At 33.0% G+C, this 8741-nt stretch overlaps 1 long non-coding RNA gene across 1 annotated transcript in view; it reads left to right on the plus strand.

The window, feature by feature from the left end:
• Positions 1-1184: 1184 nt before the first annotated feature.
• The window catches only part of LOC117115209, a 12351-nt gene continuing 4794 nt past the window's right edge, over positions 1185-8741 (plus strand). The window contains exon 1 of the long non-coding RNA XR_004446511.1: positions 1185-1241. This is a non-coding gene — a long non-coding RNA (uncharacterized LOC117115209). The remainder of the gene's footprint in view (positions 1242-8741) is intronic.

Raw genomic sequence — 8741 nt, forward strand, 5'->3', positions numbered from 1 at the left:
CCTCTTTTATGTAATTTTGTTTACCGTCTCCGTTTTGATGTTTTTAACTTTTAAGGCAATTTTTAAATTTCTTATCTTTGTGCAAATCAACTGTTTTTAGTTGCGAATAAAGTATATTTTAATGTATTGTATTATTAAATTATACACATATTATTCAGAATTTTTGTTTTTTGCATTACCATTCGCGAAAGGATTGCTCCTCTAGGATGGCCTCTTTTATCGGTTTTGGGTTAGACATAAAAATATCCTGGTGCCGGATTGACCTGGATAAGATGGGGCCCTATTTTGAGATCGATAGAACCTCTTTTAATCATTTTTTTAATTGATTTTCACAATTCACATCCTTGGAAATTTCTAAAGTTGGGTCCCCTGTAATTTTATGATCGAGAAAAAGAATTGCTTTGTCTTAAAAATTCAAACTTCATACAGCCTTTATCAGCTGGTTTGATGAAGATACATTACAATAACACAATTAGCAATGACCTGTCTCTCTTAACATACAGTAGTCCGTATATTTGTGATTTTGCCGTGTGAATCGGTAAAAAATTCAATTCTAAAGAAATCTTTTAGCTCCATAGACAGTTATTGTGGGCCATTTTGAACAATGAAGTCGGATAATAGTTTATGCGCTTAATAAACTTTCTCTGTTTACATGAAAGCAGAACATTATGCGAAGATTGAACCACTGTGTTAAAGTTATATGGTTTTGACCAACTTTGTGTTGTCTCCTGGGGAAAAAGTTCCTTATAAATCTTAAAGCAATTCTTGTTGATAATCTTAAGTTTGTTTTGAAATTTTGAAATTTAGTTCTTTAGGAGTTAAATGGCTACAACGATGTTCAAGATTATTATTTATGGTTACGATACGACAAAACAAATTTGAATATAATTAGCTATGTATTAAAACGGTAGTGGCCCTTTCTAGCCTTGCCCATTTCATCCCATCAGCGACAGGATATCAGCCCCCACTTTTGAGCAAATCCTGTCGCCAGCACCGGTTCCACCTGCCTGGGTATCAAATCCACCAAATTAAAAAAAAAATATATCGTTGTTACTTTTTTACAGTAATTTCGACAGCTGTCCTTGAGGCTTTTTCCAACCATGCCAACAGAAGTCAGATGGAAGAGGTACGGGATGCTGCCGGCAATGACATGATGAAAATGATGCAGAAAGTGTTTCCCGTAGCAACTCAGATCCAGCAGCAAGTTATTCAGAATTATGGATTCACAGCTGATGGAGAAGGTAAAGAATGTTTACTCTATGGTTAGGTGATGAAGGTGGATAGATGGTGGTTTTGGTTGCGATAATCTGTTGATTCATTAGACGACGACCATCTATTGTTTTATTTTAAATTTGATTCTAAACTTATATTTTGAATTCTTTATATAATAGGTACTATAAAATTCACACAAGAAGTAAGACGATTCGAACATCAAAACCCAGATATTGCAAGTTTAGCTCAACGTTAAAAAGCCATATTCTTACCACCTCTACTAGTGAATCAACCAGCAAGTTAGCTTTAAATACAAGGCATTCTATTATTTATTTGATAATTAAAGTTGAATGCTGTCAATATTTCGTGTCTTTTTTATTTTTCTCTAAGCTCCCTCTCCCTGTACAGCTCTGCATGTCGACCATGACGTGCCGAGTGGACGAGAGGTAAGGCAGGGGCTACAGTAACTGTAGCCTTACAATGGCATCGGTTCAAGATATTTATTTTATTTTATTTATTTATTTACCAAGAAACATGGTAAGGGACAGCTAAAGAAACAAGTCTATGCCCCAGAGGCCAGCTGTCCCTTTAAATACAGAGTACAGAACACATAAAATTTAAAATTTAATCTATAGTATTCAACGTCAAGAATAGTTGTAGTTATATAATAATTGACAAAAGGTGGTAAGGTTTAGTTAACAAAAATAACTAATCAAATGCTTAACACCTTCTAGATAAAATAATATCAAGGAATCTACAATCTATCTAAATCAAGGATACTACAATCTGTTAAATATGGACGGACGTACAACATGAATGAAAATTATACATAAATATAAAACATAATAAAAATAATATAACCAAAATTTTAAATATACATATCTAATAATTTTTTTTTTTTACTTCTGCAACAAATCGTTTTCTACAAATAATATTTTTAATAGAATTACTAAGACCATTCCATAATTGTGCACCAACAAATGAAATTCTATATTTGACTAAATCAATACGGGCTTTGGGCAGGGCAAAATTAACACTTGTATTTAATCTAGTATTGTATGAATGAGTAATAGGCATGAAGTAATCATAAATTGAATGTGCTGTTCTATATACAATAACATGCCAAAAATCATTTAAATCGACTGTTGACTGATAAAATCTTTTACTAGAATTATTGCTTTTATGTTGAACCAAACAACGTACAATAGATTATTGTTTAGACTTCAAAATATATTGTTTGAAGGTATGATAAGTATAAAATCTTTTTGATCGTGATTGGTAATGATGTCCAAAAGGGGTATTTTTCAAACAATAGTGCGAGAAAATGGATGTTTAAATGAAAGATAGTCAGTGTGTCTAGGGTTAATAACGTGTTGTGTTTTAATGGTGTCGCAATTAGCATAGCGGTAAAAACATTTAAAAACAAAAGTGGTAAGAATGTCCTTACGCAAGGGATATCCAGCCAAGCTGATTTAATTGTTTGACATATGACAGTTCGCCTCTCCTAATCCTTAATATACCCCTCGTGACTCTGCGCTGTATTCTCTCTATGCGCTCAACCTGATTCTTGAATTTGATTCCAAACTGGTTGGCCATAGTCGAGGATTGGCAGAATCAACGATTTTTACAAACATGATAATACATTAGGTGGGTTACTACCGGCAATATTTAAAACAAGACCAACCATTATATTTGCTCTAGATATGAGTTGATCTATATGTACAATCCAAGATAATTTGTGATCCAAGTAAACTCCTAAGGATTAAACGCCATTTATTTTTGACAGACCAATCACTGAGAATGTTAAGATCTCTTTGAAAGGAAACAGTATCCTCAAAATTAACAATAGATTTAAACAATAAAACGTCATCAGCAAACAATGCATAATTAGAAATAACATTAGAGCACAAATCACAAATTTTGGATTTTTCACCAGCATTATAATATAATATTTGATTATTTCCAGGCACCTGGAAGTTGGCCAGTATCAATTTACTTACGGTAGAGAAGCCAAAGAAAATTAGGAGAAGGAGAAATCAGTTGTATAAGCTCAGGAGTTAAATTATCAGGTCCGGGAGACTGATTAATTTTAAAAGAGGAAGATATATCATTAGAATCAAAGAAAATATTAGTCATTTCAGGAATAGGAAGATCACAAGGAGGGGGAGAAGCAGGAGGAGGGTAAGATAAATTGAACACAGAAATAAAATAACTATTAAATTCATTACTTATGTCGTAAGTTGATGAACAAACATCATTATTAATATTACTAAAAGTAGTGGGAGAAGCTGATGACCTTTTAGATTTTACAAACGCCCAGAATTTGTTCTTATTATCAGGTGAACTAAACATTTTATTCAAAAATATGGTATATGATTCCTTTATCTCATATTTCACTTTATTTCTAGCAATTTTGTATAAGGACCCATCTAATAAAGTTTTTTTATGGCCCTTGCTTTCTTAAAAAGTTTATGTTTCTTCTGTATGAGTCGTTTGATTTCTTTTGTAACCCAAGGACTGTCAGATTTCTTTGAGCGACGCGTTATAGATGGAATGCTATCGCGAATTGCTGCAATATATCAACAAAACTTTCCCACGATGCATGAATGTCATTATTGTCAATGAATAGTGTACATTGCAAAATCACCTTTGTTCATCTTTAGGTACGACCGTATTAATGATTTATTCAGTGGTGGACTTACAGCTTGAAAGCGAAAAGATACAGCAAGATGATCACTGCTCATAGGATTTTTAACATTAAAAAAAAAAACTAGATCTTTCCTGTTGGTAAAGACAAGGATAGTTGTTCCACCTTGTAAGTTATTGGACAGTCTTGTATTTTGACAAACAATCTGAACCAATCCTTATAGTTCCATAGTATCGGTAAGCTGATGAGGAGCACTAGGCCAGTCAACGTTGAAGTCTCCGGCTATAAAAACTTCTTCATAATTTGCGTGTGAAAGTTCAAATTTCGAAATTGCACGCTCAAACTTTGTCCAATAAGCAATGTTCTCATTAGAAGGACGATATATAGCTGCCAGAAGCAATTTGTGATTGTTGAGCCTAAGAGTGATCCAAATAATTTCTAATACATCATCACATGCAACGATATTAGGATTGAGGTCAGGTTTGACAGCAATCAGAACCCCTCCTCCGTTTTTATTTGACCGTCGGTCACGTCGAAATATTTCATATCCATTCGCAAATTGAAGGCCATTACTATCATCACCTATCTTCAACCATGTTTCAGAATCAGAATATCTACATTCATGCATTGGGTAACCAATTCCAAGGAGTATTTAGTAACAAACATGAAATACATTGGTGTGGTTTTCTAGATGTACCGGGGATATTAGGTTGATCAGGTTCCGGTCCCCGATTTTGCTCCACGTCACCATGTTTTAATATTTCGGTTGATTAGTCGACCCTGGTGCAAAAGACGCCTCAATGCATACAGGTAATCGCTAGGAAAATGTACATAACTCGTAATGAAATAAGGAATGTCCACAGACAAACACTAATACAAGATTACAATATTTAAGAGACATCTTACCATAGAGTTTCAAATTAACATTTGTTAGTGATTTGATAAAATAAATTTCACGTTAAATATACAACAGACACACTCAATCGCCGAGCTGCAATCTTTACAGTCGTTAAAGACAACAACAAAGCGAGAAAAGATAATGTGACTGGTCAGACGCAAATGGTGGATTGAAAGTTGTAAAAAAAAAATGTATAAATACAGTATAACTCATTAAGGACAAACCAAATTATTAACTCACCATAGACAAACATGGTCTACATGATTTCCACATATGTATAGACTGCGTTTAGAATACCCTCTGTTAGTTTCAAATGTTTGTTTGCCCTCCTCCTCCTGCCCCTAACTCACTAAAAAAAAAGGAAGGGGGTGGGGCGGAAAACATAAAATCTTTAAAAAGGCTTTTTTTTTTTAGCTTTTCTCTTTAAAAAAAAAAAAAATCTGAGTGAATTTATCTTTATTTTTCGCTAGATGCCCTAACAAATTTGCCTAAAGTTTTTGTCTGATGTAAGATATTGCAATTCTAGGCCTCTGAGGGTTTTTATTCCATTTCGTATGTATCTTTAAAAAAAACTAAAAAAACTTTTTTCTAGCCGCACTTATTTATCATTTTTAATAATAGAAGGGCAAACAAACAATTTATTTTTCAGAACTCCTTTAAAGTTTGAAAGGTGTGTTAGAATGTAGGCCTAGCTGTTAACACCTCTGACAATGCCACTGTAAGGACAAGTGTAGCTAAATGACTGGTCAAAATCATTAATGTATCCAGTACACATGCATTTGGAAAAGCTTACTGGAAAGTTCCTGTGTATAAGAATAAAGAATGCTCAAAAGGTTAAAACCTGATGCTAAGAATAAAGGGCAAATGTGTACAATGTGTATCTTGCAAAGGGCTTGCATACTGTAGCATTCAAGATAAGATTTATTTTTCTCTTTTATAACAGAGGAACACTCTCGCGCAGGAGAGGTTCGACCCGTACAACTGTTACAAAACAACAACTGACAATATATAACAATTAATTATTGAAAAGATAAATGAGTATAGAAAAAAAAAATACTGGACAAGCAAAAGAAATGTTACTCTCATTATTCTGTGGTAATTAAGGACTACCTTAATGTACAAAAAAAGAAATTGAGAAAGAAAAGAAAAAAAAATTAGAGAATTCCATTACAGAATACAAAGTAAATAAATAAATGACAAAAAATATAAGTATATTAGTACAGTAAATAACATAAAAATTAAATATTGGTGGTAATGTTTTTCATTAGTTCAGTTCTTTCAGTCATTGCTTTTGTTAAATATGTTTTACAATCAAATATGTTACACATTTCAACAAAAATATTATCTTAAAGTAATTGGTGCCTAAATTCATATGAACCTTCTAAGAAAATGTCCCAAAAGACCTAATAATTTTACACAAGTCAGTTTTCAAATTTTCAAAACATGCATTTCTTATTTCTTCAAGTATCTAGCCGTTTGTAATGTTTTAAGTTTTTATTATGGAAATATATTTTTAGACTTTATAGTGAAAATCTGGGGAGTAATCACTAATACAATATTGTGTACAGTATTTATTATAGTGTGAAGATTCTATGAAACTGGACAGATGATCAAGTTCAAGTTCAAGTTTCTCTTTATTGTCACGTAAAATAGTTGCATGAAATTCTTTTTCTAAAGTTCAACATACACATAAATACACTTAGATATTAAAAAATAGTTAAATAGTGTTGAAATACAGGATAAAATTGATTAGTTAATATAAAAATATAGCGACTGTATATTTATTCTCGAGTCAAAACAATAATAAAATATAAATAATCTATAAGCATGTAATAACGGGGTCATCTTAACGTGGCAAGAGGACAGAATGAGCAAAACATTTCGTCATTCCAGCTGTGAATTCAAGGATAACTGTGTGATATTGATCCAGAATTCTCTAGTACATAAAGGATTTCTATTTAAATTTAGCATACAAATCAAATATTTGAAATTGCGTCATCATTGCATTGGTTGCACTCATATTAAACAAAATAAAAATAGCACAGTAATACAATGGCCTGCGGATTTAATAAAATAGATGAAGTGATAAAGTGTGTAAAGTATTTTGCAGTATCATATGATCTGGTCTATCGCTATATTCCGACCAATTTGTCTTGATATTTACTATAATCCAGTTCCAGTTTCGTCAACAATAGAGTTTAATTAACTTTAGCTACTGCATTCATTCTATCAATATTGCTAGAGACTCTTGTTTGTGCTAAATACTAATACAAGGTTTATTTGAATTATTTCCATTGAGAAACTATATGACATAACACAATTTATGATTGTTCAAAGTATCTTTTGATTAACGATGGAAAATAAGAAACTCCAGTCTCTTTATCTGCCAGGAGATAATCAGGTATTAAAAAAGAACATAGAGCACTATGTACAGCAAGCAAATAACTATTCTATTTGGTGTTTTTGAAAATTGTATGAACCAGTATAGATACGAATGAATTATTGTATTATGTGATTTAAATTCCTTCACTTTTTTGTATTAAACAATATATTATTTACCTAGCGTAACTATTCCAAAAATTATAAATCAAAAGATATTCCAATTTCGTTTGAGAGTGCCGTTTCAAACTATTTCGAGAGGTGCCATATTCTTAACATTTCATACCTCTGCCCTAATTGTGGGGTTCCGCTTAGGTGTTAGACCCTCCATCTGTCAAAGTTCTTCCCTTGACCCATTATTTTTCGAATTCTTTTCATGAACTCACTGGTAATCTATAAAGCTGATAACAGGAACTTATGCAACGTATTATTGTTTTATCATGAACCACTGACGTCATGCAATATGAGAATTGTGTAATTATTAATTATCTTGTGTATACAATGGCTCGTGTGCACTATAAAGAACCAAGTACATCCTTCGAGACGGGTAGGGGGATACCCCGGTGTATTGGAACATACAGCCCCTGTAGTGAACGGCGTTACCAGGTTACCAGGCTGGTACCGGGTTACCAGGTAGCACAGACACGAAGGGACCCTTAGGGGCGAAGAAAGTCATTGATCGAGTTTCTAGACCACATATCAAGCGCCCTGAGCATCTTACATTAGATGGGTATGTGCGCTATATAAAACTACACTATAATTATAATAATAATAATAATAATTATTATTATTATTATTATTTATTTATTTATTTATTTACTAATATCTTTAGCCAGGATGACACAATCATGTTAAAGAAATGTTTTTCATTGTGGTCCTGGAAAAAAAATAAAACAATAATTTTTTTTCTTTCCCTTTTCATTCTTTTTTTTCCTCCATTTCCTCCTCAGAAATCACGAAAATGGTATACGCGCGCCCCCGCTTTTGAGATGTCACCGCCATCACTACCGTGTGCACGCAGGTACCTCGGCGCCAGTTTATTATTATCTCTTGTTGGCGTATAATATAAGTTGTAGAAGACAGGCTTGCCGTTATCAGACGAGATTGCGGTACTTTTTTATGTGTGCGCATGCCTAGTAGAAATACCAGTTTAAGCAATAGTGATAATCGGACCATCGGACATAAGCCAATGAACTAGATCGTCTTTGGCAGTTCCGTATGGCAAGCCGTTTTATCATTTGCCTCTGAATTACAGCTAAGTGGAATGCATTTCCACCTAAGTGCAAATGAATTCCACTTAAGTGCATTACATTCCACTTAACTGTAATTTATTATTAGAATCTTATAGGAATTCTATTGGTATATCATTAGAATCTTATAGGAATTCTATAGGTTTATTATTAAAATCATATAGGAATCCTATAGGTTTATTATTAAAATTTTATAGGAATGCTATAGGTTTATTATTAAAATCTTAGTCGTCGACGCACGTCGGTATGTACAGGTTGTATTCGTCGTTCTTGTTCGGGGTTATCTTCAGCCGCACGTTACCGTTGGAAGAAACGAACGAGACGGTGATTTCCTTGATGTTATTCATGTTTGCAA

The sequence above is a fragment of the Anneissia japonica genome, unplaced genomic scaffold (assembly GCF_011630105.1).
Source record: "Anneissia japonica isolate Jap-2015-1 unplaced genomic scaffold, ASM1163010v1 scaffold2146_len47177_cov227, whole genome shotgun sequence".
NCBI lineage: Eukaryota > Metazoa > Echinodermata > Crinoidea > Comatulida > Comatulidae > Anneissia > Anneissia japonica.